General features: G+C 48.3%; 1 protein-coding gene and 1 long non-coding RNA gene across 2 annotated transcripts in view; both read left to right on the top strand.

The window, feature by feature from the left end:
• The window catches only part of XKR6 (XK related 6), a 131,498-nt gene that overhangs the window by 20,567 nt on the left and 84,774 nt on the right, over positions 1-26,157 (top strand). The window lies entirely within an intron of this gene.
• On the top strand, positions 6,263-12,615 carry LOC137854927 (uncharacterized). The gene is made up of 2 exons (XR_011095457.1): positions 6,263-9,256; positions 11,257-12,615. It is a non-coding gene; the product is annotated as an uncharacterized lncRNA (long non-coding RNA).

A 26,157-nucleotide genomic window follows, 5' to 3' on the forward strand; every position in this document is an offset into this window, starting at 1 on the left:
CCCTCCCCAATCCAACTCCAAGATGTGTTTTTTTTTTTTGTTTTTTTTTTTTTGACAGCTCTCTGCTTTGTCTGCCATAACACACTCAGACGATGAATTCTGGAGGCTCAGCAGAATCCCTGAACGTTGCCAGAGGAAAAGGAAAGTGAGGGCTTCCAGCCCGGGGGACTGGGTTAGGAAGCAGAGTGCCTTGTTCTGGAGGAGGAGGTGGGATGTCCTGACCAAGACAGAAGGGAAACATCCATAATAAGTCACAGGGCTTGCTCTGCTCTGTCAGGGCATGTTGTGTTTGAGCTCTTTGAGTGCTGAGAGGCCTGGTTATGCCACCTGACTTGGCTAATTTACCTGATTTCACCTGATTTCACACCAAAGGGCTCTGCAGCAGCACTTGGCGGCTGCGCGGGTGAACCAGAGAGCGCTCCAGCGGTGAATGGGCTGGGAGACTTCCTTCCAGGAGGTCTGGGTGTGATTTATCCTCCCCTTTCCGCTGCCGGCCGGGCTGGAAATGGTAACCGAGAGCCAGACCCTCCCTTTCCTTGCGATTTCTTTTAGCCAGGAGGACGGGTGCGCAGCTGGAAGCGGCAGCCTTGAAGCAAGCCCTGGAGCATCTCTTCATTAGGCTAATTCGCAGCCCTGCCTGGGAGACCTGTTGCAAAGAAGCGAAGGGAGGATAAGAAAGGCACGGCTCCTTGCCTCTCGGCCGCTTTGTGCTTCTCCTTTGATCGTTACAGCCTCGCTGTTAATTATTCAGGCTGTTGTGCTGTGCGTTAGGACATCCCTGCGGAGAGGTGATGGGGTGGTGACACCGAGCTGCTCCCCAGGGAGCTGATGGCTCCGGAGCCGGCGTTTCCTTCTGGCCACAAATCTCTCCCTGTCCTCATCCCTGCTTGTTTCTCACAGGCAGGTTTTGCTCCTCTCTGAATGAGACACCTCATTCAGCTCGGCAATGCTGGAGTCAAATCCTGCTCCGTTTTGAGACCTTAGGATCTGTTGCCTTCGCTTTGGGGCTCTTTACAACAGTTTTCCCTTTGTAAAACCCTGAGGCATCAAAACGTTACCCTGCGTTTACCACGAGCCCAAACCTTGGTGGCTCTGAGATAATAGAGAATTCCCGTGTTATGGCCGTTTTGCAAACTTATTTTGCAAAAAAAAAAGCAAACCAGCTGCTAAAAAGTTGCAACCCAGTCGCATTTCTTAAGCAGGCGCCTCGGTTTTGTTAGGAATTGGGGATTTTAAACTCTCAACTTTTCATTTATCAAATGCCAACACACACCATGCTCTAGAGAAAGAAATGGACGATGATTTCTCGGTTTAATCTAACATTTGGAAAAAAAAAAAAAAAAAAAACAAGCATTTTTTTAACAGCAGAGTTCTTAAATGGTTCATCGGAGCCTAGCTGGGGACGGTGGCTTATCAGATGGGTCAGGCTGTGTCTGTAGGATTTCCAGAGGTTTAGGGCTGAGCTGGGAGCATGGGGTTGGTGTTTCAGAGCTCCGGGAGCCTCTCCCCTGGGACGTGCCGGCGCTCAGGTTTACCAGCGTGCACCCGTATTTATTTTTCCTTTCTTTTCCCCAGCTAAGTGAAGCTGAACACGAGTTTGCCTCCGAGGCGCGTTGGTTCCCCTTCTCCTTCCAGCCTGGTACTTAACAGGCTTTAAAAACTGCTGACAGTTGTTTTAAGAGCTGATTTCCAGGTCGGGCCTTTTGTAGCTCCGCAGCGAGGGGGAAGATATTGTTAGAAACCGCAGAGACGGAAGGCTCGCCGTCGCTCCAGGCAGGAGAAAAGGGTGCTTCACTGCGAGAGAATAATACTTGGCTGCTAAAGTGCTCCTCCTGCTCCTCCTGCCGAGGCACTCGTTGCAGCAGCCGTTCAGCTCTCGGGCCGGGATGATGTGAGTGTTACGGGTGGCACTGCCATGAAATGCTGGGGTTGTTGGAAAAGCCCTCCAGGATCATCTGGTCCAACCATCCCCTACCACCAATGTCACCACCAAACCATGTCCCCAAGCACCACGTCCAACCTCTCCTTGAGCACCCCCAGGGACGGGGACTCCACCACCTCCCTGGGCAAAAGCAGCTGATGGATGCGGCTTTGGAGAAGAGGACACGGTGAGGAAGAAGCAGGTCAAACCCAACGTGCTCTTGGAGCTTGTTCCTCGCCGTACTTTGAGGCAGGCTCTGTGCTTGTGTGGTGTCTGGGGTCCCACTGCACCCCGTGCAGAACCTCAGGGAATGCTCCCTTTGCATGCCTTGGCCTCATAATGTTTCAGCAAGCACCCATTTTTTTGTCTGTTTTGTTTATTTTCCTCTGGAATTGGGCAGTCAAAACCTACTGTGAATACATTACCGTGCACTGAATTGCAGAAGAGAGATTTAGCTTTTTTTCCTGAAGGATTTTAAAATACTCTACAGATGCTTTCACGTATCCCAACTTAAACGCAGCCGCTTCTTTAGGATTAATTCAAGACACAGGGAGGAAATCTTGCCCAGGGAGATCAGGCAAGGCAGCCTGCACCTCTACATCGATCTCCACAGACCGACCTTACCCAGTGGCTTCTTTGCAGGAGGGCAGATCACGAGCAGAGAATTTCCTTGCATGAACCCAGGCGTTGGCTCCAACCCCAGCTGCTCCCTTTTTGTCCCCAGCCCTGCAGAAAGCGTCTCAAAACTCTGGCTGATGGCAGAAGATGGCCTCAAGTTGAAGGGTGACTCCAAATCGTTGGTTGTGTTCATGTTCCAGCTGCATCACCAGGCTACAGAGTTGTGAGAGCAGCTCTTTTGAAGCAGCTGGGTGCCACGCCGTGCCCGTGCCATGAATTTCGCATCCTTCCTTTCTCCCAAAATGCAAAACCCTCCAAAGATTCAGGGTGAAAACCGATAAAATATTCATCTATTCTTAGCCTCATTAAGGCGGCGTAATTGGATGTCGGCGCTGTCTCGCTCCCGAGCCAGGATTCATTTCCACGGGCAAGGGGATGCTCGCTCCTCGCGGTGATGGGTGTGTGAAGAGTCCCTGCAGCTCGCCTCTCCTGGAGAGCACCAGACTGCCACGGCACTGCCTCGCTTCCCAGGGATGCTTTTGCTCTCTGACGCTCCTTTTGCTCCTACTCTGGGCAGGGATTGCCAAACAAACAACTTTTTGCAAGTCTTTTGCTTCCTGAAGCAGTCTGTGATTTCTGATTCTAACAAAACTGCATCCATTTGAAGGGTCTTGCTCCCCCTTCCCTTTTTTTTTCGGGTGTTTTTGTGCATTTCTTCCCTTTTGGAACTGAAACTATCTCCGGCTAGGCTCAGAATCTCTCTGGGTGCTGTTTGACTGCACAATGTGAAAGGTTTTGTCCTAAAGAGCCCTAATGTGTGATTTTGCACTCTGTGGAAGTCCTTAAGGATAACCCAGGAGGGTGAAAGGGAGCAGTTTGGGGTACCTCAGTATGTTTGAGATAAGTTTATCTAAGTTTCCTCTAAATTTCCTGATGAATGATGCACATTTTCCTGCATTCTGCACGGCACCGACTCTGCTGCTGGTTACAGAGGTGCCGAGGAAGAAGGACAGTATTGAGGATCTGGAGGATGACACCAGCACCTCCGGAGGAGCTAGCTTACAAATAATTCCCTAATATTCAGCATTTGTCTAATTTCACTTCTTTCACAGGCTGCTCGATTTAGGGAAAGCTGCCATTGAGCGATTCCAGTTTTATTCACAGCTCCCAAGCGTTGTAAACATTGTCACTCCGAAACGCAGAGGTATTGGAAAGGTTTCTTCTTCAAGGCACCGCGTGGGAGCTGATGAACACGTAAAGCTTTGGCTTCACCTCTTAATTAAAGATTTGGGTTCATCTCTCCTGGGCTAATCCTGTGCAAGCGTCAGACTTGCACGCCATGGGACGGATCCTGGTGGAGGGGGTGCTGATTTATCAGCTTAAGAGGGGGCAGTTGAGTGCAGAGACGGTGCTGAAATGCCACAGACCTTGACCTCGTGGCCCTTGTTGAGCATTTTTAGGACAGTTGGATGCGTTCCCGTTAGCAGTTTATTTAAGGTATTAAATAACTTTGTAATTTTCTCTTGCAGACAGGTGGTTGCAAATGGGCAGCGGTGAAATGCTGGAAGTAATTCAGAGGTCAGCCAGCTGAGGCTTATTCCTTCCAGAGCCGTGCTGGGGTTGCTTTCTTAAGGCGTATTTACTGCCTAATCTGTGGAGATGAGTGTAAGGGAGCCTCTGAAGGAATTAGTGCAATTCAGCTGAGGCTACTTTGCGTGCAGGGAGTGAGAGCTGCTGAAGGACCCAGTGCTGCCTCAACTCCTAAGGGCAATCCCAGCAGCATCCGTCCTAAAAAAAAAAACATTTAAAAACTGCTTTTCCACCCTCAGATCTGGTCTGTGAGTTCGGTTGATGAAATGGGTTGGACCCGTTGACCTCCAGAGGTCCCTTCCAGCCTCAACCATTCTGTAATTCTCTGAAGATGCCGTGGTGTTGGAGGGATGTTGGGTCCCTCACATCCCTGTGTTTTCCACTGGTTTCCCAAATCTTTCCTCAAACGTTTAAGACCCGCTGCTGAACCTCCCTCCAGAAGATGCTGTAATTTTAACAATAGCAGCTAATTTTATCCTTTCTAAGTGTAATCATGAGTTTCAAAGGGCTCTCTCCTCACCTCACCAGTTGAGGGGATGTTCTGGAGATGAATCGCTCTGCCTGCTTGCCCTGCCACACTTTGTTTCCAACCCAGATTTATCATACTCTGGTTAAGTCCACCTGCATTAACATCTTACCTGATGTCTTGTGCAACGTTTTGTGCTACCCCGAAGAAACCAGGAGGATAACCTCCCTCTAACGTGACTGCTCACGGCGTGAGAAGAAACCAGAGAATGGATTAAGCTTAAAATCTGGCTTTTCAAGCCGCAATCCGGGCTGATGGAATTGGTCTGTTACTGCTCCCCGAGGCATACTCTAACCTCGTAATGGAGGCCCTGGGCGTAAAGAAGTGCTTTAAGCAACTTATCTGGAAGTCTGAGCCTTCACCTTTCCCCCCTTGGGTCTCCGTTCCTCCCACCTGCCTGCCCCTGTAATGATTTGGAGGTTTTCATATGGATTTTCGCCTGGCTGCCTTGGAGATCTGCTCGGCCAACTTCCCCCCGGACTATCTACAAACATTAAAAGATGTTTGAAATTACTCAACCTCAATGGGGCTTGAAATGGAGCCACGTTCCCTTGTGTCAACAAGAGCGTTTCGAGGGGTGATTGTAAAGGCCAGGATAAAGATTTCCACCCCGGTGCTGCCCACAAACCTGCTGTGTTAAGCGATGTTTCCCTGCCTGCTGGCTTGGACGTGCTCCTCTGGGTCTTACATCTTGGTCTTCCTTCTTCTCTTTTACTAGGGTGCTGCAAGCAGTGAAGGGCTGCAAGGCCTCCAGCAGGAGCTGCCACCTCTCCTTCACCTTCGGGCCACCCTCGAGCCACAAGGAGGAGGAGTGGCGAGGTGTAATTGGGCTTAGTTCGGTCCAAGAAGGTATCTGTTGAGTGATTCTGCTGACCTGTAGGCTGGTGGCTGTCTGGGTTAGGAGGACAGTCAAATTTTCACTCTTTCTTTTGGAAAATATCTATTTCAGTGGGTGCGATGCAACCTCTGCGTCTCTCCTGGTTCAGGAGCTCTTCCTGCAGCCACTTGGATATTTTGCAGTAAATATCTGGGAACAAGACAGCATCCTCTGATGAACAAAGGCATCCTTTGAGTGCAAGCTGAGGAATTAATTTATTTTTTAGTTATTTTGCTTTCAGTGAGTGGAGAGCCCTGCTGATGCTCGGCCAGATGTTGAAGAAATCCCACCTTACAGCAAAAGCAGCAAATGCATGCAGCACGTCGAGGTCAAAATTAGCCAAATATTTGAAGGGCCAGCAATTTTGTGTAGAAGATATGCAGTAACAGTGGGGCTGAGGATTTCGGAGGTTGGTGAAGGCCCCTTCCAGTGTCTTCCAGCTCGGGTGTCTCGCAAGCAACGTGGTGAGTGCCAGATCTAATGAAGTCTGCCCTCCTGGGGGCTTGTACCTCATGGTCAGCTGCTCTGGCCCCCAGGAGGGGATTGTGGAAGCTTTTCCTGCCGTTTGTAGGGTTTTCTTCTGTGCCCAAGAAGGGAGAGGCTCATGCCCATGGATGCGAGCAGAGCAGGATCCATCAACCAACCTCTTCTGGCATTAGTGGCATCCTTTGTGGGCTCAAACTGATTTTTAGCCTGTACCTTCAGTAGGAACTCTCTCCTTTCTCTTGTTCTTTTAGTACACGGCTGCCTCCAAGCAGGACGGTGGCAAATAAAACCATTAGGGGAAGGATAGCTGATGTAATGCAGTTAAAAGGGGAGTTGCAGTATTGGGTTAAACTTTTATGTGAATAGTTATAGGATAGGGTATGTATATAGATAAATTATAGGCAGATGGATGTATAGATAAATATGTACCTAAATGGGAGTCTATTTATAAAAATAGATAAATAAGAGGCTTTCAAAAAGGGATATCCATGTAGCAACCTTAGAAGTTGTCTGGGCTCATCTTGCCCCTCCTTGAACAAGGGGAAAGCAAACTCTGCAGGTGGCACTTGTGGGGGGGTGGGACTGCAGATTCGGCAGCCCTACAGGAAAAGAGAGCCACTAATCCTCCTAATCGTAAGCGTTATTATTTGGGAGAGCATTTGTTCTTCCTCTTAGGGCTTCAGCTCCTCGAGGGATCACTTGAGCAAGAAGAACTCACTTTGTACTCCAGGAATACGTGCTTGTGACTCTAGCTGTGAAACAGCAGCTGGGAAGTACGAGTCCTAAGTGCTGAAAATCAAGTAAGAAGTGCCCACCGATGCCTGCTCGTGGATTTCTGACTCCTAGATTAAAGCATTTTGGGGCAACATCAGTCCAGCCGCAGCAAGGCTGCGGGTCTGGAGGAGCAGAACGTGCTTAAAGGTTGGAGCTGACCCCTTGTCCTGTAGGTAGGTGCAGAGGCCACCGACCAACTGGAGCAGGGCAGTCATGGTTTTCGGTGTCTGATGTGCCTTGGAAATTGTGGGGATAAGAGAAGAAACACTCTTGAGTGTTTATGTCTCCAATAAGCTCAGACAGGGCTTTGCAGCTTGGATGACGTGGATGGCAAAGCAGGAATGAAAAAAGTGGTTTTCAAGTGTGGACATGGCTGTGGCACTCGGGGTGGGTTTGCTTTGTGAGCAAGTCGCAGAAGATGCAGAAATCTGAAATATCTGAGTTTCTGGAAGGTGTCTGAGGATAATATAATTGTGCAAAATAATCATCGCAGTAGCTGCTCTCACCTGCTTTTGAGCATGGGGCTGTTCTCCTGGAGGAGATGGTGAGGAAGGGGGTGATGCTTGCAGAAGCTTTGGGGGGAATTAAGTACAGTGCTCACTGGAGGATGGCAAGATTTGGCTTCTAACCCATGCAGAGATCTTGGGGAAACTTCCAAAAGCAAGTTTGAAAACTCACCAGAAGTTAGTAGAATCACAGAACCGTGAAGTTTGGAAGAGCTCTCCAAGATCATCTGCTGCAGTCATCCCCCTACCACCAATGTCACCCCCAAAACCATGTCCCCAAGCACCACGTCCAACCTCTCCTTGACTACCCCCAAGCTGAAATCCTCTTACATGCCCCAAGAGCGATGCGGGCTCGGGGCTGCCAAAGATTTTGGGAGCAGGCAGCAGCTGAACCACCGCACTTTTTGCTTCAGCCTGCACTCGCGGTGGCAGTCGTCTGAAGTGCTCATTAAGATGGGGAGCGATTTGCATATTATTAGCATTATTACATGGGAATAAAAGCGCTGCCAGTTCTTCCCCTCCCTCTTTCATCACCCGCCTTTATGAGCGCTTCCAACCCCGTTTGTTGGGCGACAAACTGGGCTGATAACGCTCGATAAGCCTTGAATGGCTGGCAGACGCCTTGCACATTACCGAATTTGGGGAATTATGCCATAAATGCATAATTAAAATTAAACCCGGAGCCTCGCATCGAACCTGATAAAGTTCCGCTCGTGATGAATTACAAAGAAACGCACGTGGGTATTAAATTTAAGCTGACTTTTTTGGATTTATTTGTAATTATCTGTTACCAATATTTAACACGCTACCTGTACGTTTTTGCATATCCTGTTGTGGCTTTGCAGGAGAGCACAGAAAATGTGTGTGTGTCTAGAGGAAGATGTTTGTTCTCATTGTGCTTCCCGTTTTAATATTGGATTACCGAAAGGAAAACTCCCCCGAGCATGATCCCAAAATTGCTCTGGCCAAGGGACACCCCTGCTAGGAGCCTGCTTTCCCCAGGTCTTTTCCCTTACTTTCTACACACTGAAATTGGCTCTGGAGATATTTCCAAGTGCCTTGGAGGGAGAAGAAATGTTTTTAAGGCAAGCAGCCTGCCACCTCCCCCCCCACTTAATTTTTAAAGGTTTGTCTTTCTTAAGTACCAAACTGAATAGAAGGGATTTTATTCCCCTAAATCCCCGATTCTCGAGAAGCAGCTTGAGATCTCGGTAAGAGAATTAACACACGGGTTAAATTCACAATAAGAAGCAGGACTTGGCAAATGCCTATTCAGATGCCGCTAAGGAAATAATAGGATTAGCTCTTGTCGTGGCGGCGCGGAGCCCTCAAACCGCCGGCTTCGTGCTGACACGCAGACGTGGCCCGCCCGTGAAATCGAGGACAGTGACAATAACGGTGGCTTCTCTTGGAGGCAATTTGGTTGAGTGTGTGAACTGGTAGTAACTGGGGATGACAAATAAACCACTGGTAATTCCCCCCGATGCTGTTGGTTGAGACCGGGATGATGCTCATTGCAGTTGGGTGAGTGGGAAATCGCCTTTAGCCAATGTCAAGACTTTTCCATCTCAATTATAAACGTGTTTCTGTTTGTTTCCATCATCTGTTAGAAACGTAATCCAAGTTTTTAACCATTTTTTCCATTATTTGTTTAGGATGGTCCTTTTTTCCCCAGTATATTTCTTATAACGTATACGCATCGTTACACATTCTTTAAGATACAACATTTTTGTGGTTTTTTTTTGTTTTGTTTTGTTTTTCGCATTGTATATTAATCCCGAATCAAAGCATTCCTTTCAGTTTGTTGTGTCTGCCATCCCATAATCATTCCCGTGTATCTCTGTTTTTAGCTTAAGCCAAAGACGTGAGGCGTTCAGCCTGAACTGGCGCTGTTCTGACATCATCTGATTTCATCAGAGAAGGCGCTGTAGGATCAGCCTCTGACAGACAACAGAATGGTAATGAGAAACAGAAAGGCTCCTGTCGCGCTGTTCCTCTTTCGTTTCTTTGTCTTCAGACACATCCACTGCTTCTTTACAGAGCTCCTCTTCGCTTTTCTGCGGGGTTTTGCTGAGCATGGGGTATCCTGTAACTCCCCCAAAAGCAAGAAGAGAAGTGCTTGGGGTAGGTCAGCCAACCAAGCCTAAACCCAGCAAAAACCCGCATGGCTAAGAACGATGCCATGCGTGGTGCAGGTGAATAATTAGCAAATGTAGCAGGAAAAACAACAGTAGACACCGTAGACGTGCGCTTAGGTCAATGCTCACTTCGGACCTGAGTCGGAGAATCCTCCCCAATACCTCTTGAAGCTGAAACTTAACGAAGCAAAAATAAAAATGCAGGAACTCTTCGGTGCGTTTTCGCCCGAGATATATTTAGGGTGTGCGTGCGAAGCTTTTGGAAGAACTTTCTTCACCTCTTGAAGTGACAGACACGTGCAGCCAGTGCCTTCTCATTCAAGTCGCAGCCAGGCTCAGCGCTCCTTTCCGACAGCTCCAGGGGCACACGGGGCTGGCATCATACTGCTGGAAACTCGATCGAGCTCTTTTGTCAGGCTGGATAATCTCCTGAATCCAGAGGCCAGGGATAGATCGCATCAGTTAACTTACAGTTCAGTATTTAAAAGTAAAAAGCCCTGTGAAAAAGAATTAATGTAGAAGGGCCACACCGAATGCGTACAAATACATGCAGATGAGGAGATTATTGTCTTGCCATAAAACCTGGCAAGATGAGATGATTTTTGTGCCAGAAAACTTTCTGTCCTTGTGGGGGCAGGTATTTTCTCCCTCTTGGGCTTCTCCTTGCATGAAATGCCTCCTTCTGCTCTCTTCTGTAGCTGTTCCTTCCCTGCCCGCTAACGGGAGGTGCTCTCTGCTAACAAAAAGTCCTCCTCCGTTTAATAAGGATGTGTATCTTTAAATGTGTCCATTTAAATGAATAATTAACAGAGCAAGGATATCTGTATGATATAATGTATCCGCTTATGTGTAATCAGTATTTGATGTATGTGATCTGGCCTTTATGCACTTCACTTTTTGGTCCTTTTATCCAGCAGGATATTTTTAGATAAGAGTGTAAGAGTTGATTTACACTTGAAAGTAGACCTTTCCTTTTGAATACTGCTTTTATGAGTGAGCAGTAGCCTTCTGCCAGCTCAACTAACAGCACGTTTACTCCGTTTACTCCATGGAAGGAAGCCCCATCCCAAAGCAGACAGCCCCATTCCTGTCCCACCCTGCCTTTGCCGAGGGAGACCTTTGCCTGCCTCAAAAAAAAACCCAAACCAACACAGCATACACCTTATTTCGGCTAAAATTTTGAAATTACTGGAAAAAAAACTTCCATTATTGCTCTCTCTGTCTGTGCCTTCTGGGTCTTTTTGATTAAATCCTATATTTTGTAGACAGAGGAGGTGTCTGACACTGGGATCCCACACCTGGTGGGGTATGGATTCCCCAGGGGGCCACCAACCAAACCCCAAAGGCAAGTCAATTCTGGGTACAAATCAGTGGGCTTCCTGCCCCTGACAGCAGTGCTCCTTGCTGACAGGTCCCAAACACACCTCTTCTTGGTTGTTTTCCACTCAAAAGTAGTGGAAATAGTAATCTCCATATGAGGCTAAACCCTTGCAAGTATTGTTAGGGTGCCAAGAATTCCCCTAGTTTCATTTTTTCCTCTAGTTTACATTTTTTTTTCCGAGAAAATATTATATTTTTATTGTTCTTTTGATTTTTTTTTCCTCCAGCAAATGAGAAAGTAGAAGTACACCGAGCGGGAAGAATTCCTGTTGAACTTAGAAACAAGTTTTTGTTGAGAATTTCAGTAGGCTTGAAACGTTATTTTATTTTTTATTTCACTGTTTAAGATTTAATTTATTGGCAGTGGGTTAATTTGTTCTTGGGTGTTATTATTTATTTAATTATTTTATTTCTTTCTTTCTTTTTTCTTTTTTTTTTAGGTCTGAAAGGTTTTTATGGGTGGTGAGATGCTCCAGGACTTGGATCAGTGTGTTTTATTGCACGTTGGGAAGGAGTGGGGTGGGTTTGGTCTGATTACCTTCAGCTGATGTCATTGTAACTCGGCGTAGCAGTCCCAGGTGAGGCATACTACGTACATAAACATGACAACACGGTGTGTAGGGCTTGGTAGTAGCTGGGACTTCCCCTTCCAGCCAGAAAGCTGTTGGCTGCTTTTAACTCCCCCCTGTGCTCAGCTCTGTCCTCCTCAGCACAGCGCTGAGTCCTCTGCCAGGGTGAGCCGTGGTTTTCGGGGCTGCATGAAACAGATTAGGGAAAAAAAAATAATATTTATATTTATTTTTATATATTTTGATTTTTATATCTATATTTAATTTATATATATACACACATATGAATTTAAAACCGTTCTGGGACTTGCGGACTGAGATCAGACGTGATGGGGTGTGGGTGACGATACCCTGCCCGTAACCGAGCGGACAGAGCTGCCTAATGATGCTATAGACCTGCTGTCTGTCCCCAGCCATAGATTTCCTCTGTAAATCTGTTAAAATAGCTCTGCTCCCTGGGATATTTAACTCGCTGGGTTTTCACTTAGCCACGCCGAACCTTGTGGAAGAGAGTACTCCAGCTTCCAGTTCGGTGTGCATCCAGAGTTCAGACATCTCCGCAGAAGATTAAGCAAGTTAGAGGGAGAAATTACTCCTGATCCCTTTTCTGCCAGCATAGGATTATCCCCCAGCATACTGGGTTTGAAGTTCACATCTAATCCAGTTTTACACATCCCTGGGGACCGGGCTCTTTGCGATTCCTGCGGAGCAGTTGTGGCGCAGCCTCTGATTTAGAGGTACTAACTCGGCACCGAGATTCAATTTGCATTTCCATTACTGCAGCCCATTTCATCCTGTGCCATATACATAATGCTGATACTTTGTGGTGTACGGCTTTCAGAGGCACGTGGATCATTATCGTGCTATTTTATACACTCACTATGTTCTTTGCTCGGCTGCACAGATTTGAACCCCAGCCTCGCCAACAGCTGCGCGGGACTCGTGTGCAGGTCTTTGAACTGCTGAACGTATTTACGCACAAAAGGACTTGAGTCCAGTGCAAATCATGGTGTGTAAGGACAGGGGGCATGAAACAGGGTGAAAAGAGCCACGTGCACAGAAATAGTGCTAGTCAAGGCAAAGAGGAGGCTCCTGTTGCTGCTTTCCATCGCAGTGAAAGGCTCAGTGCTCAGTTTGGAGCATTTCAGTGCACTTCATTTTATACACGATTAATTTGTAAAAACATATTTTATTTTATTTTAAATAAATGTGTGTTTTCAGGCTTAAAAACACTTGTCTGTGATCCTTTGAAGTGCCTTTCTAGGCGCATTAAACGTCGGAGCACACTCAGCATGTTTGCTCCTTGCACACTCCAGGCATCGCGGTAGCAGACCAGCAGAGCATTTCAGCACGTGGTGTGTTGTAAGTAGGTAGGGGATGAGTTTAGAAATGACAGCATATTTGGTGTCCTGACAAAACCTCGTTCAGCCCCGTGTTAATTTAGCACCCAGATCCATCCCAGCGACGTTTTGGGAGCTGCTTCCCCAGCTGAGTTCTTCCCCAGCTCTATCAGCTGGCCCAGTTTATTTTAAAGTGTTTGGCTTCTTTTTTTTTTTTTGTTTTGTTCTCATCGCTATAGTAAAATTATTTCTACGACCCTTTGGGCATTACCTGCTTTTATAATCTTTCTATAATTAAATTTACAAATCCGCTTTTGAGCTGATGATGTGTAAAACCTTGCAAACTGGATCCTTTGTGCGTTAACCTATATTTGTGTTACTTTTATTCCTTGTGGCAGTAATTATCCTGGCTCGAGGCCTAGGATTAATCCATAAGATGCTGAGCATGCTTGAATTTTCCCCCCTTTTCAGTGGCAAACTCTCTCGTCTTATCTAGAGCAGGGCTGTTAGTTGGATGCCTCTCCGTGTCTGGCAGGCGAACGCGCTGTTGCTGCTCAGCACCTTTACTTCTGCAAATCCTTTTGGGTTTGCAAGGTGCAAACTGGGTTTATTCCCATAAGGAAACATCATGAACCTTGGCTATGTATGCAAACCCCAAAGTACTATTTCTAGCATCTTCCTGAGCACATCAGAAACGTTGATTTCTTTTTTTCCCTGCATGATGTTGAGCAGAAATTAGTCATAGGAGGATGGGAGTTCTGCCTTCATCCTAAACCATCTATTCCTGTGTGATGCCAAGGGCACTTAGCAGGCACAGGGAACTGCTCTTGGGGTTTTGCTTTTTCCCCTTAATGCTGAGTGGAAGCCCTGGTGCCTGGGCCAGCCAGCAGCGACCTGAATGGGTCCTGGGCCTGATCCAGAGTTGGCCTGCTCCAGGGAGCGTTCCCAGCAGGCATTTTAGGTTCAAACACTTCCTTTTGGAGCAAAAGCATTCCGCTGTAGGATGGAGCTCGACCTGCTGGCACCGTGATGTTGGTCATGTCTGTCCTACAATATCCACATGGGCTCACTGGATCTTGGACCAAGCTCTGGTAGGATCACCGTGAAACACATGGCTGGAGGATTTCTTCTCTCTTTTACCCTAGAAGATTTAAGGGGCATCACCGAGAGTTTCCCAACAGCCTTGTTGGGAAACAGCCAGAGGCACGGTGAAAAGCTTGGTCCTATTTCTGTGCTGCTGGTGGAGCATCATCCTCATCCTCCTCCTCATCATCATCCTCATCTTCATTGATTTGCAACGTGCCCGAGCCAAATCCAAGCATGGAGCCGCCTAGCTCTGAATTCAGCCGTGCTGGCTGTTTTCCCTAGGAGGAGGGATCAAGGGGATGAATTTGATTGCCGCGGAAAATGAGTGTTGATTTCGGTGAAGAATATTTTATTAGAGTGTTTGCGTTGGCATTCTCTTTGTAGGATAATGGCTAAGAGTTTCCAGTGTTTCCCGTGCTTGTGTCTATTTGATGATTTAATCTATTCCTTCTCAACACTGGATTGGAAAAAAAAACACCAACAAGGCTGGCTGCCTGCTCTTAATACCCCACCATAAAATAAAACAAAATCACTAATCCCAGAGGTTGCCATTGAAAAAAATAATAATAAAAATCAGAATGGAAAGTGTTCAAACTAAATGATAGGCTCTAGAATAGATGTAATAATGTGCTCACCCATCTTGTTCTCTTCAGCTGGAGGAGCCAGAGAGGCTGCAGTGCCTTTGAAAAGAGGCAGGATGGGGGCTAAGCACCCCTTAAAGGTTACTGCGTGTTTTGTGTAAGACCCCAGCCTTGATTTATGGTGTTCCTGAGCCAGCAGGGATCCCTATCAGTGCTCTCCAGCAGCGTTTCCAGATGACAGAGCAGCAGCCGGGCTTTGTTCCCTCCGAGCATCTCCCTTTGGAGAGAAGTGGCGTGGCTGAGAGCCACAAGTGGGGGAAGCCGGGTGACCCATCGCTGTCGCAGAAGGGCTCCTTTGTGGCCCTGCCTTTACCAAAGCTGCCCGAAGGAGGGTTTTGAACCAGCAGTGGTTTGAACCGGGCTCTTGACATAATTTCTCTCCATCCGCAGCCTAAATGCCAGCCTCTTCTCGTGTATTTAGAGGAGCTGATCTCTCTTCTCTGAACTGAACGACTCTCGGGGATAGCTGCATGCTTTTAAGGTGTTGTTGTTCCCTTCAGAAGCTCCTGTGCTGTTCAGTGTAAGCGAGGCTCCAGAGTATGGCAGACCCTGTAGGAGAAACAGAGGATTTTAGCAGCACGTGGAGGTCCTGGGGTTTGGGCTGGGTCTGCTGATGAAATAAGAACACACACAGCAAGACAAGGGATGCTGTGAGGTCGTGGTGCTGGGCTCAAGTCTGTTTCCTCGCTGATTTTGCAGAAATCCAGGAGCCACTCAGCAGGACGGTGCTCAGCGCCTTGCTGCTGGCTCTGTGCGTGATGGATGTGGTCAGGATAAAGCTGTGTGCTGCCAGGTGAACCACGTTCAAGGTAACCTGAAGCTGGATTTGTATTTTTTGGAGCCTCAAGGCAGGTCCCATGGGCTTGGCTGATGCTGGCAGGGATGCAGGGTGTGGATGCTTTCAGGACGGATGGCGAGGTCAGTTTTAGGGTTGAAATTCCCCCTTTTACACCCCAGTTTTCCCCCAGTTCCTCCGCAAACCTCATCCCTGCCAGCGAAGGCGGTTTAAGAACACCTTCACTTAGGAGTAAAGAGATCCTTTGTGTGGAGGAGCACTTGAGTGAACAGCGCCGAGAGCTCAAGGTAAGTTTGCAGCAAAAAAACTTGCACTTCAGAAAGGCGGCGCAGCGCCTTTTGCAGCCACACCAGCCTCCTCCTGCCCGATCCCCAGTGGTGTGGGGTAATGGGGTCAAGGCACGAGCAGGTTTTCTGGCTGGAAAAGTGAGTTTTAGAGTGAGTTACAAAACCTTTTTGATGCGCCAACAGTCCCATCGTGCGATTCCAGGGCCACGAGAAAAAATAAAAAATAACGCTTTTTATTTTCAAGAGGAAAAGCTGAAACCTGGGGAGAAATCCCCAGGAGGAAAGTCGAACAGCTTCAAAGCGTTCTGCAGCGCTTTTCCTTGGTGTGTGGGCAGGAAGATTTCTCTTCCCCTCGAAACCAGGCTCGTCTTTGTACAGTCCCCCTGGGCTTTGAGGTAGCCCTCGGACCTCTGGTGCCTTCTGAGGGTGCCGGGAAGTTCTCTGGACCACGGACGCCACCCGTGCTTGGCTCCCATTTGAGCACCTCTCGGGGTGTTTGCCACAGCTTGGGGACTTCAGAGCCAGTCCTCACTGCCTTTCCATGCACTGCCTGTCCAGATAAAGGATTTCCAAAGGATTTCCAAGCAAATCTAAGGCAGCTCGGCAGGATGCTGGATTGCGTTATCAGCCAGCAGACCCCAGCAGAGCTTGTGAGAGAGGCTCTGCCCCTCCAGAAGGAGGCTCTTTCGGTCCCCCTGGGCCCCTCCAGCCCTAGGGTTTTCTGATTCTGAGGCCACGAGGGAGAATATCAGTAGCTAATGCAATTTGAGACCCATCACTGAATGAAAAAAGCCCATGGGGATTCAGCACCAACCCATTCCCACCTTTGCTGAGCCCGTTGCTTTGGCTGCAGGAGGAATTCCTGGGCTCGGAGGCTCGGCTGCCTGTGCAAGCAGCATGTTGTTGTTTGCCCTGCTGCAAGCCCAGATTACGTCTTGCTGGGAGAGTCAGGGTTACCTGGTCCATCCCCAGAGGATAAATACTTCACTGGAGCCTGGGACATGCCCAGCAACCTCCTGGGAGGTTTTTGGGGATGAGACCTGTTGAGATTTGTGCTCTGTCTGGCACAGCAGGGCAGACTGGATGTCACTTTGCTGGCAGCGTTAAATAACTCCCTTGCCAGGTCTGTAGATGAAGGAGTGGAAGGACTAGCAGGAGACCCTTGGAAATATGGCTTGGATTATCCGGGATCAGGGTCACATAAAAGAAGGAATGTCTCCGGCATCCAGGTTTGGGGCAGGTGTCCCCAAATTCCTGCAGTGGTGGATGTCTTCACTGGAAATATTCAGGTTTGGGTAGGTGAATCGTGCCCAAAAGCTGTGATAGTAATGCCAACCCTTGCTTATAGGAAGGGTTGTAGTGGTGTAATGCTTTACCATACAATATTTTTGGTGGGGATCAGTGGTTGCAGTGGCTCCTAGAGGAAAGTCTGTCCTGAAAACCTGGAGGAGACCACTCTGGGTTTGCAGTTGGGCATCTGGACGGGAAGGGCGGCACCTTTGGGCAGCCAGCTCGCTTTGAAAGTGGGTTCCTGAATAGCTCAGGGGACCCTAGCTGAAATTCCCATCAAGAGGGCGATGGCCGAAGCATGGAGGGGACCTTGCGTGACGTATTTTGGCTGATGGCTTGCACATGGCAATGGCCCCAGTATCAGAACAGCTATCTCTGTTGAAGTCTTTTGCAAAGCAAGACTCTTTTCTTTGCTATTTGCCCTTGAAAGGTGAAACAATGTCATGGAGGAAGGGTGTAGGCTCCTGGTGACATTAGCAGCTGAGTTTAGGAAGTTAATCGTGTGACCCACCTTGCCCTGCTCCCAAATGCCCCATTTCCATAGAGCTGTACCTACGAGGTGCCACACGTAGAGGACACGGCACAGAGGAGGCCAGAGCATCATCCCAAGGTTTCCTAGCCCATTGTGATGGCATTTGCAGATGAATTTCAACGACTCAAGCAATGAGATCTGCATGAGAAGTCTTGGGGCAAGTCCTGGGGCCAGGTTGGCAAGCAAGTGATCAGCTCACGAGCTTAATTAAAGAGAAAACCCTGATAATAAGACGTCGTGTTTTCTGGCTGCTAATAGCAACGCAGCCACAAACGAAGACACACGTCATGCATTTTAAGCCTTCTGTAGAAGAATTCCTGTGATGAGGATAATAACGAAATACAAGGAGGTGCTCTGAGGCAAATGAACTCCCACGGATAACGGAGAACAAGGAAAGGAAAAAGAAAAGGGGGGGAGAGAAAAAACAGTTGGATCGGAGCAGAACTGAGTCCTGGAAATACTCCAGGCCCTGGAAATCTGTAGGCTTCTGGTTCTTGATGGATCCCTCATGGAGCTCAACAAAGGCTGGAATATAAAGATACGTTAATGCCTTTTCTTTGGGAGTTGTTTGCCTGCATTGTGGGCTAGGGGACTTTGCCCTCGAGCCTAAAAATAGGGATAATTGATGTAATCCTAAACCGAGGGAGCCTGCCAGCTGACTGCCCAGATTATAAGCCTGCCTTCTCAACCCATGGAGGCCGTGGGGTGACACGCAAAGAGGATATTTTTTGTGTGCTGGCCTCCTAATTGTGGTGTGTGATGAAATAACAGTGGGTGATGTGAGCAAGGGCTGAATGGGACAATTAAGAAACCCGTCAGCTTTTGTGAGAGGATGGATTTCGGGAGGCAGCTGCCTTCTCTGGAGTTCAACCCATACCTCTGAGCTGCCGAGGTCTTCAGACACCATCCTGGCTGTGTTGCAATCCAGCAGACAACATATTATGTCCTTGCTAGCTATGTCTGTACTAGTATTGCCGTCCCAAAATAAGCCTAGGCTCAATTCAGGGGTTTCATACGAGATACGGACCCGTTCCCACAAGGCAGTTTGGATGTTCCTATCCTGTTTGGATGTTCCTATCCTATTTAGATGTTCCTATCCTATTTAGATGTACCTATCCTATTTGGATGTACCTACCTCATTTGGGAAATGGTTAGCACGAGGACTGGGGCTGCAAAAAGAAAGTGGTCGGTGCCCAGCATATCCTCCCCTGGCCAGGACTCGGTTCAGCGGTGGCCGTAGCCAGCCATCAGAGTGGAGATTTTACAGCCCTTCTGGGCAGCCTCCGCATGCATAGCGTAGCTGAGTCTTCATTAGGTCTGGGAGATGCTACTGAAAAATTAATAATGCACTTACGGGTCTTAGTTAAGGAGGCTGCTCCGGGCAGTGAGTGGATGTCCCTGCTGACGGGGCCTGGAAAGCTGGAGAGCTAAGTGTTGGTTGCTATTTATTCCTCTTTATTTAGCATCTATATTTAATGCTTTGCCTCTTCCGATGGCTTTGCGAACATGAATGAATTAATTGGGAAGTTGCTGCAGTGCACGAAACGAGTAGAGCCCTGCTAATTAGTTGGGGTGGGGTGTTGGTGTGTCCCCGTTCAACAGGCTGCTCCCAGTGTTCATGTTTCCTTTCTTCCTTCCCCTCCAAGTGCTGTTTTTGGCTATCCTTCTTGGATGGGGAAACCCAAGATTCAGCAAAACCCTGCTTTGAAGCGTTTTTCTTAGAAAGGCGAAACAAAAACCTCGGTGCTCTAGAAAGAGGAGTTACGCTGAAGCATTAAATTTCCTGATCTAAAATGAGTTAACTTGTGCTTTTTTTTTCCCTTCTCTTTTTGAAGAGTGATCAGATAGCATTAAACATATACCTGGCTGGGAATGTATCTCTAATTAATTGCATTGCAGCAAATGAGACCATTTCAATAAATCCTCCGTGCACATTTTAGACCTTAATCAAGTGGTAACCTCTTTGACAGCGCATTGCAGCGAGCTAGGTAATTTCACCCCGTTGGAACAGGCTTATTCCAGAGAAGTGATTAATGAACGAGGAGCTGTAGGTCATTCTGCTATTACGGTTGCTCTGAAGCGTGTTTCTCTTTTGCAGTCATGTCTTGCTGGAAGGCAGAAGCCCATGAGCCCAAATCTTTTGAGCATTTTCCTCTTCTGGATAAGATTTCTCACCCCCAGTCTGGTATCTCCCTGGAATATCAGTGGGAAGGTGGGGAAATCATTTTGTTTCTTTTAGGTTAACCTGAACGTATGGCTCGTAGCATCCTTCCCTTGTGCAAAAACTAATGGGAGCTGAGATTCCTTTCCACATCATTGTGGCTTCAACACACACCCTGCTTCTGCTCCAGTCACCAGGGGATGATTTTAGTGAGTTGGCTCTGGAAATAAATGGAGCTGGTTGGAACAGGCCATACATCTCCTATCTCTCTGGATGGTAAACCTCACTTCCAGCTTGCCCTAGTGACTTTGGTTTGAAACCCTACAGCATCTCCCCAAGGATTCTTTGGGGATGTCAGGCTGGGAACAGCCCAGAGCTCTTCCTAGCTTTGTATCTCCATGCATTGTCCATCCTCACGCCAGGGTGGGTTGCAGATGGCCTTGTGCAGATGCTCACTGGCGGTGTAGCCTTCGATATTACTTCACTGCAGAGTTTTCAAGTCCTCTAATCTCTCCTGGTGCTGCTGAGTCTCCTGCATCTTACTGGCTTCATGCGGTACGCTGCCTTAGTAGGACGGAGAGGCACAGTAGAAAAAATGAGCCCAAGCAACCCAAAGTAGCCCCAATTAGAAATTAAAGAATGCAGAGGAGAAAAACATGATGTAAATCCCAGTAACTGTCAGGGTTGAGGAATGGGTAGTTTGGAGAGGGGATATTTGTTGGTTGGTTGTATTTTGCCGAGATGGGGAAGAATTTCCCCATGCTGGCTGTTGGTTATCCCTTGTATCCCCCACTCTACTCTTGCCTAGCTGAAAGACTCCTCCCCGTAAGCATTTCACACTCAACGTACTGACTTCAATAACCTTGGGTTCATCCCCGGCCCCAAGACATTTCGACGTGGTCCTTATGGAGTCCTGGGAAATGCTCTGCCCGAGGGAAACGTGGCCGGCGCGCATCAGCTGCTACCCAGCCACGGCTCCATCCGGCATCAGGCTCGGATAATCCCCTGTGCCTTTAAACGTGATGCACATCAAAGCCAAACAGCGCCGAGGAATTCCCCCTTCCCTCCTCCCAGCTCTCCCTCCCTCCTCTTCCCTTTAAAATTTTCGGAACCGGAGAGCGGATTGCGGCTGACACAGATTTGTAGCCGTCTCCATGGATACAGAGCCGGCTAGTTGTATGTGGAGCGTGTTCATTGTTAAGTTTCTAATTTCAGCGAGGTCGCTGGATGGTTTTTCTCCTTTTTTTTTTTTTCCTGAGGTACCCAGGAGAGGGATGAGAGCTGTCGGTGCCCCTGCCTCGTCAGCCACGCTCCCTTGCTGCTTCCCCGCCATCCTCAGAGCAAAGGCACTGGGAACCAGCCTCTCGTTTTTCAAAGCCTCGCTGCTTTTCCCCATCTGCCTGTTCCTATACGTATTCGGCTCACGTCCTCCTCGGCAATTCCCCACCAGCATCTCCTCGGTGCTTTCTGAGCTCTCCCGTCCCCGCTCTTGCTCCCGGTGCTCCCAGCAGGATGCTCAGCAAAGACCTGGTGCTGAGGCACAACAGGAGCTGGTGGCGGCTCAGATGTGGCCCACCACGAAGGACACCCCTTACGGAAACAGTTCTGCTGCAGCTGTATTTCCCTGCTTCAAAACACCCCTCTCTTTTGTAGGGTAAGGCCTCCCCTCACCAAAAATCTACGCAATTTTTCCTGGAATCTAAAACTAATTCAGAATTATAGAAGTAATTAAACTCTTTTTTTTTTTTTCATTCAGAAAGGAACAATATTCATATGAAACAAGATAAACGGCGCATAGCACCGACTTATTAAGCAATTACTGTTATTGCTAAAATGCAAATAGGGCTCCGACATCTATGGGTGCTAAACAAACCATATAAAACCGGCTTAAATTTGATAAATGCTCAAAATGTTCTAAGATTACATCGGTTTGGAGCCCATTTTTTTTATTTTTTTAATTAATGCTTGTAGATGAGGGTTATAACTTTAAATAAACCACATGCGTGGTTCAAAAATAATTGGGTACATACTGTGTACACCCTACACAATGAAGTGCATGGAAACACTGACAAAAATGCATGGAAATGCAGATAAAAATGCACTTATGCAGAGCAAATTCTGGCTGAGGAGAAAGGGTGCAGCGTTACCCATGTCATGCATGGGGCAGAACTGAGATGTGGCTGCCATTTATAAGGAATTTGTGGTGGTGTTGGTGTTTCAAAGGTTTTTTATGGTCCAGTTGTCCTCTGGAGGGTGGCAGAGATGTTTTGCCGGGTGGAACTGGGCCTTGGCGCTGGTTTGGTTGGCAGTAGGGTTTCCTACGTGGGCAAGAAGAGGTTGGGGTGGATGGTGGCAGTGCTCCTCCTGCGGTGCCTTTGGTGTGAGGTGGTCTTGGGGCAAAGATGTGAGGCATCATGTTGTAGGTCCAGAAGCAAGAAAGGCTCAGAACAAGGTTCTTATCCAGTCTGAACATTTCTTTGTGCAGCACTTGGGGTTTGTCCAGCACAAACCTCTCCTTCCTCAAAGCAAAACGAGGAACTGATGGCCTGACCCGTGTGAGAATCTGCTATTGCCCTCAAAGCAGATTCCCCAGTGGACCGCCAGGCAATCAAGAGGCCATTTCACCTCTCCTTGCCCTTTGATCCCAACACAAGACTCTTCCATTGGGTCCTCCATGAATTCGACTTTACTATTTTTTGAACACTTCGCTGTGCATTTGCGTTTGACTATAGTCTGAAAGCCAGGAGAAAAGCAGCCTGCATTTCTTGCCTTTAAACCTGCAAACACAAACGTGAGGTGTTTTTGGAATTATTGATGTCCTTTTTTTTTTTTTTTCCACACGGGATGCCGGGGAAGACAGCACATCTGAACTGCCCTGTGCCGCCTCTAAATGTCCCGCATCATTTGGCCAGTCCATAGCTTGGCTGCAAACCCCAGGGGCGTGCTAATTGAATTAAAGCCCTTCATATAAAGCACTGAACTCTTCAGGTCAAGTGCAGTGAAACACACAGCCCTAATTGAGGTACTCGCTCACTCATGTGCATGCTGGTGGAAGGCTCGTCTGATTGATGGACCTGCTGATGCGCTCCTGGAGGAAGGATTCATGCCTGACATTTCAGGCCCAGCTGATTAGGTTGGGGTGGCCTTCGTGCTTCCTCCACACCAAAATGTGATTTCTATTTCTATTTTTCATCGAAAAGGTATCTTGTTCCTTCCAGTAGATGTGTTTGGGAGCCAGATGTAAGCTTATCCTCCATGGTGACCCCCACTCAGTTCATCACCTGGGCGCTGTGCGGAGGTTTTGTGGTGCCCAAGCTGCACTGACCTGCCCCAATTTACCCCCAAAAAAGTGATTTTTCCTTCCTTTTTCAGTACGTGACCATCTTGCTAGCCTTCCTCACCTTTTGAAACAGGCAGTGAGCAGTTCCTCAGGCTTTTCTTAGGGGAGAGAAAGGGACAGTTGATTGAGGAGAGATTAAACCAGGGGAGGGAGCAAGAAGGCCTTTATCTGGAGATGGCCCTTTTTGTCGGGGTTTTGCAGGAGATGAAAGGCTGGTGAATTAACCCCAGCAGGAACGCTTGCATATTCCACCCTGTTGTGCTTCTTTCTACTTCTGGAGAGAAAATGACGTGCTCCTGAACAGGGTGGGTGTGATCACAGGAGAGGGAACAGTACGGGGTGCGATCTTGGGATTCTCTTGGGTCCGAGGGAATGGACAACTCAAAATATTTGTAGGGCATCTGGCGATGTGGAAAGGGCTCCTGAGGAATGAGGAGGGATTTGACCTTCTGGTCACGCCTGGGATGGGATCTGGAGTGAGTTCAGGCTCTCAGCATGCAAAACCAGGAGGTGGTTTTGGGGACTGGGTTGGGATTGTGTTGGTGATCTGGGAAGGCTCAAAACAATATCTCCCCTTCTCCCAGGAGTTTGAGGTGAAGCCATCAGGGTGGTGAGGGACTGTTTTAAACCTGGTTGCTGCCTTAGGATCCCAGCAGGAGCCCTGGAAATATCCGATCAGAGCAGATAAGTGGAGATCACCAGGCTCCCCACGCTGTTTTCTGTAGAGCGGCTTTGTGCCAAGGTTGGATAAAACCTGGATTTCTACCAGCACAAAGCCAGAGATCTTGTCCATTTGCTCCTGGAGTTTGTCCTTTTCCCACTGCTCGCAGGTTACAAAAAGGTCGTATTGTAAGGACAAATCCAGTCCCCAGTCTTAGAGAAGGGCTGTTATTACTCTGAAGTGAAAACAATGAAATCAAATAATGCCAGACTTTGCAGTAGTCTCTTCCGTGCAGAGAGCTCTAGAGGCTTTGCTGTCTCCCTAGGAAAGAAATTACAGTCTGGGGGTTAACTCTTCTGCTTTAGTTGGTTTTCAGAGTTGATTTTGGCTTTGGTGTGGAGTACCTCTTCAGAGTTTTTGTTTGCTTGCTGTCGTTTTAATGAAAATATTTTATTTCATGTCTATACTACTTAAAAAAATAATTGGGAGAGAAGGCGAGAGGATAGGTTTTCATCAAATATCTAATTTTCCTAAAGATCCTTGCTTGGAAAATATATTTTTCTGAGAAAGCCCGTGCACTCCAGGAGCTAAGGGCAAACACTCGCTTCATCAGGAGAGACAAGGAGAGGAGTGGAAACTCAGAAGGTTTGCACAAGGTCAGATTTCCCCAAAATGAAGAGCAGGAGGTGCCAGCCGTACTGCACTGTGGTGGCACCAGCACATTTCCCATCCCAGGAGAGTTCCTGACACTGGGCACAGGCTGCTGATGCTCTCTGGCATCTTCTTGCACATGTTGGCACCGCCACCATGATGCAAAATGCTTTTGTATTACATGCTAGAAAGGATGGGCTAATCTGAGGGGGATCTGCACACAAAAGATGTGATCTACTTCAGATTGAGGTGAAAGAAGTGATTCTCAGCCCTGAAAACCTCATATTGGCCCCAGATGTGACCTTTGCATTGCCATGATGTGGATATAAAGAGGGGAGCAGGTAAACCTAGCTGGTCTTGAGCAGTGAGAGGAGCAGGACAGGACAAGACAAAGGGGATGCCTGGATCATCCTAAATTCATCAAGGAGAGGGACAGTGGAGGGGTTGTAAGGTACCAGCAGGAAGCACCCCCTGCCTCCCCGTGGATTTGGGGCCACCAGCAAGGAGACTGCTGTGCTCTGAGCCCGGTGGCTGGGGTCTCCCTTCGCTGGGGCACTGCAAGGAGACATGGGGTCAGCTGAACTCGGTGCTCCCCTTGCTCCCAATCCAGCACCACACCAGCCTGCGATAGCTAAAACCACACCAGGGGAGCTACCACCTCCGAGCAGCTGAGAGAGAGGAGGGAATAATTAACCTCCCTTATTAGCGGCGTGCAAATAAAACTGCCGGCATCCCCAAAGGTTTGCAGAATTAATCACAGCCAAAGTGACAATGACCAAAGAGTAAACAAAAGGAGAGCATGTCCCACTCGTCGTCGTGATGCTCCCCAGCACATGCACACCCGTGGACACATTTTTTGCCTGCTTTTCCTCCCAGAAAAGGCGTCGCAATATCACGCAGGGGTCCCAGATGGATTTACCCTGGTGCCGAAGGTGCTGAGCATCCTTACGAGATGGTTGCTGCTCTGAAGGAGTATTGCTAATAAGGCTTCACACTCTGCTTTAGAAATGCCTGGTGGAGTGACTTCAGCTCCTTGCTCAGCACCAGACCTCCTGCATGTCGTTGGGAAGACTTCTCGCCTCCTTTTGCTGTTCCCAGTGCTGTAGGGCTGCCAGAAAATGATGGTGTGTAAGGGACACCCATCGCCTTTCTGCACGGGCTATTTTCTCCCAAACTTCCTAAGGTGGATGCTGTTCCAAACTTGGATCACTGATGTTTTGCCAGCATCCTTTAAAAACAGCCAGCAAGGTACTGGAGGCTGCAGTTTGACTTGAGGGGAGGATGCTGTGAGGCTTCTGTACAAGGAAACCCAACCCGAGGATCAGATCAAACACTCTCCTTGCCAGTCCGCTAAATGCACTAAGTGCTAATTTTTATTTTATTTTATTTTTTACCTCTGCTCTGCGCACTTAAAATAGTATCCCTCCTCCGGCTGTCCTCAGGAACTCTTAAAGGAGGTTAAAAATACAAACGTGAAAGCTGTAATAATAAACGTCCCCTCAGGATTGATCAGAAGCCTTTCAGCTGGGTTGTGGAGCCAGGGCAGGAGACCACAGAACGAAAGCTGGGAGGTGCCCAATAAGTTGTGTGATGAAGGATGCAGGATTGTGCTTCCTCTCCTGACCCTGCCCTGTCCCAGCTCCATGCCGTCCCCTCGGGTCCTGTCGCTGTCCCCAGAGAGCAGAGCTCAGCGCCTGCCCCTCCGCTCCCCTCGTGAGGGAGCTGCAGGCCGCCATGAGGCCTCCCCTCAGCCTGCTCTGCTCGGGGCTGAACAAACCCAGAGACCTCAGCTGCTCCTCACACGCCTTCCCCTCTAGACCCTTCACCACCTTCATAGCCCTCCTTTGGGCACTCTCTGATAGTTTTATGCTCCTCTGACACTGAGGCGCCCCAAACCGCCCCCAGTGCCTGAGGTGAGGTGGCAGCAGGCAGAGCAGAGGCCATTGCTGAGGCCAATATATCAGGCTGATGAGGGCTAATTTTTTAT

The sequence above is a fragment of the Anas acuta genome, chromosome 3 (assembly GCF_963932015.1).
Source record: "Anas acuta chromosome 3, bAnaAcu1.1, whole genome shotgun sequence".
NCBI lineage: Eukaryota > Metazoa > Chordata > Aves > Anseriformes > Anatidae > Anas > Anas acuta.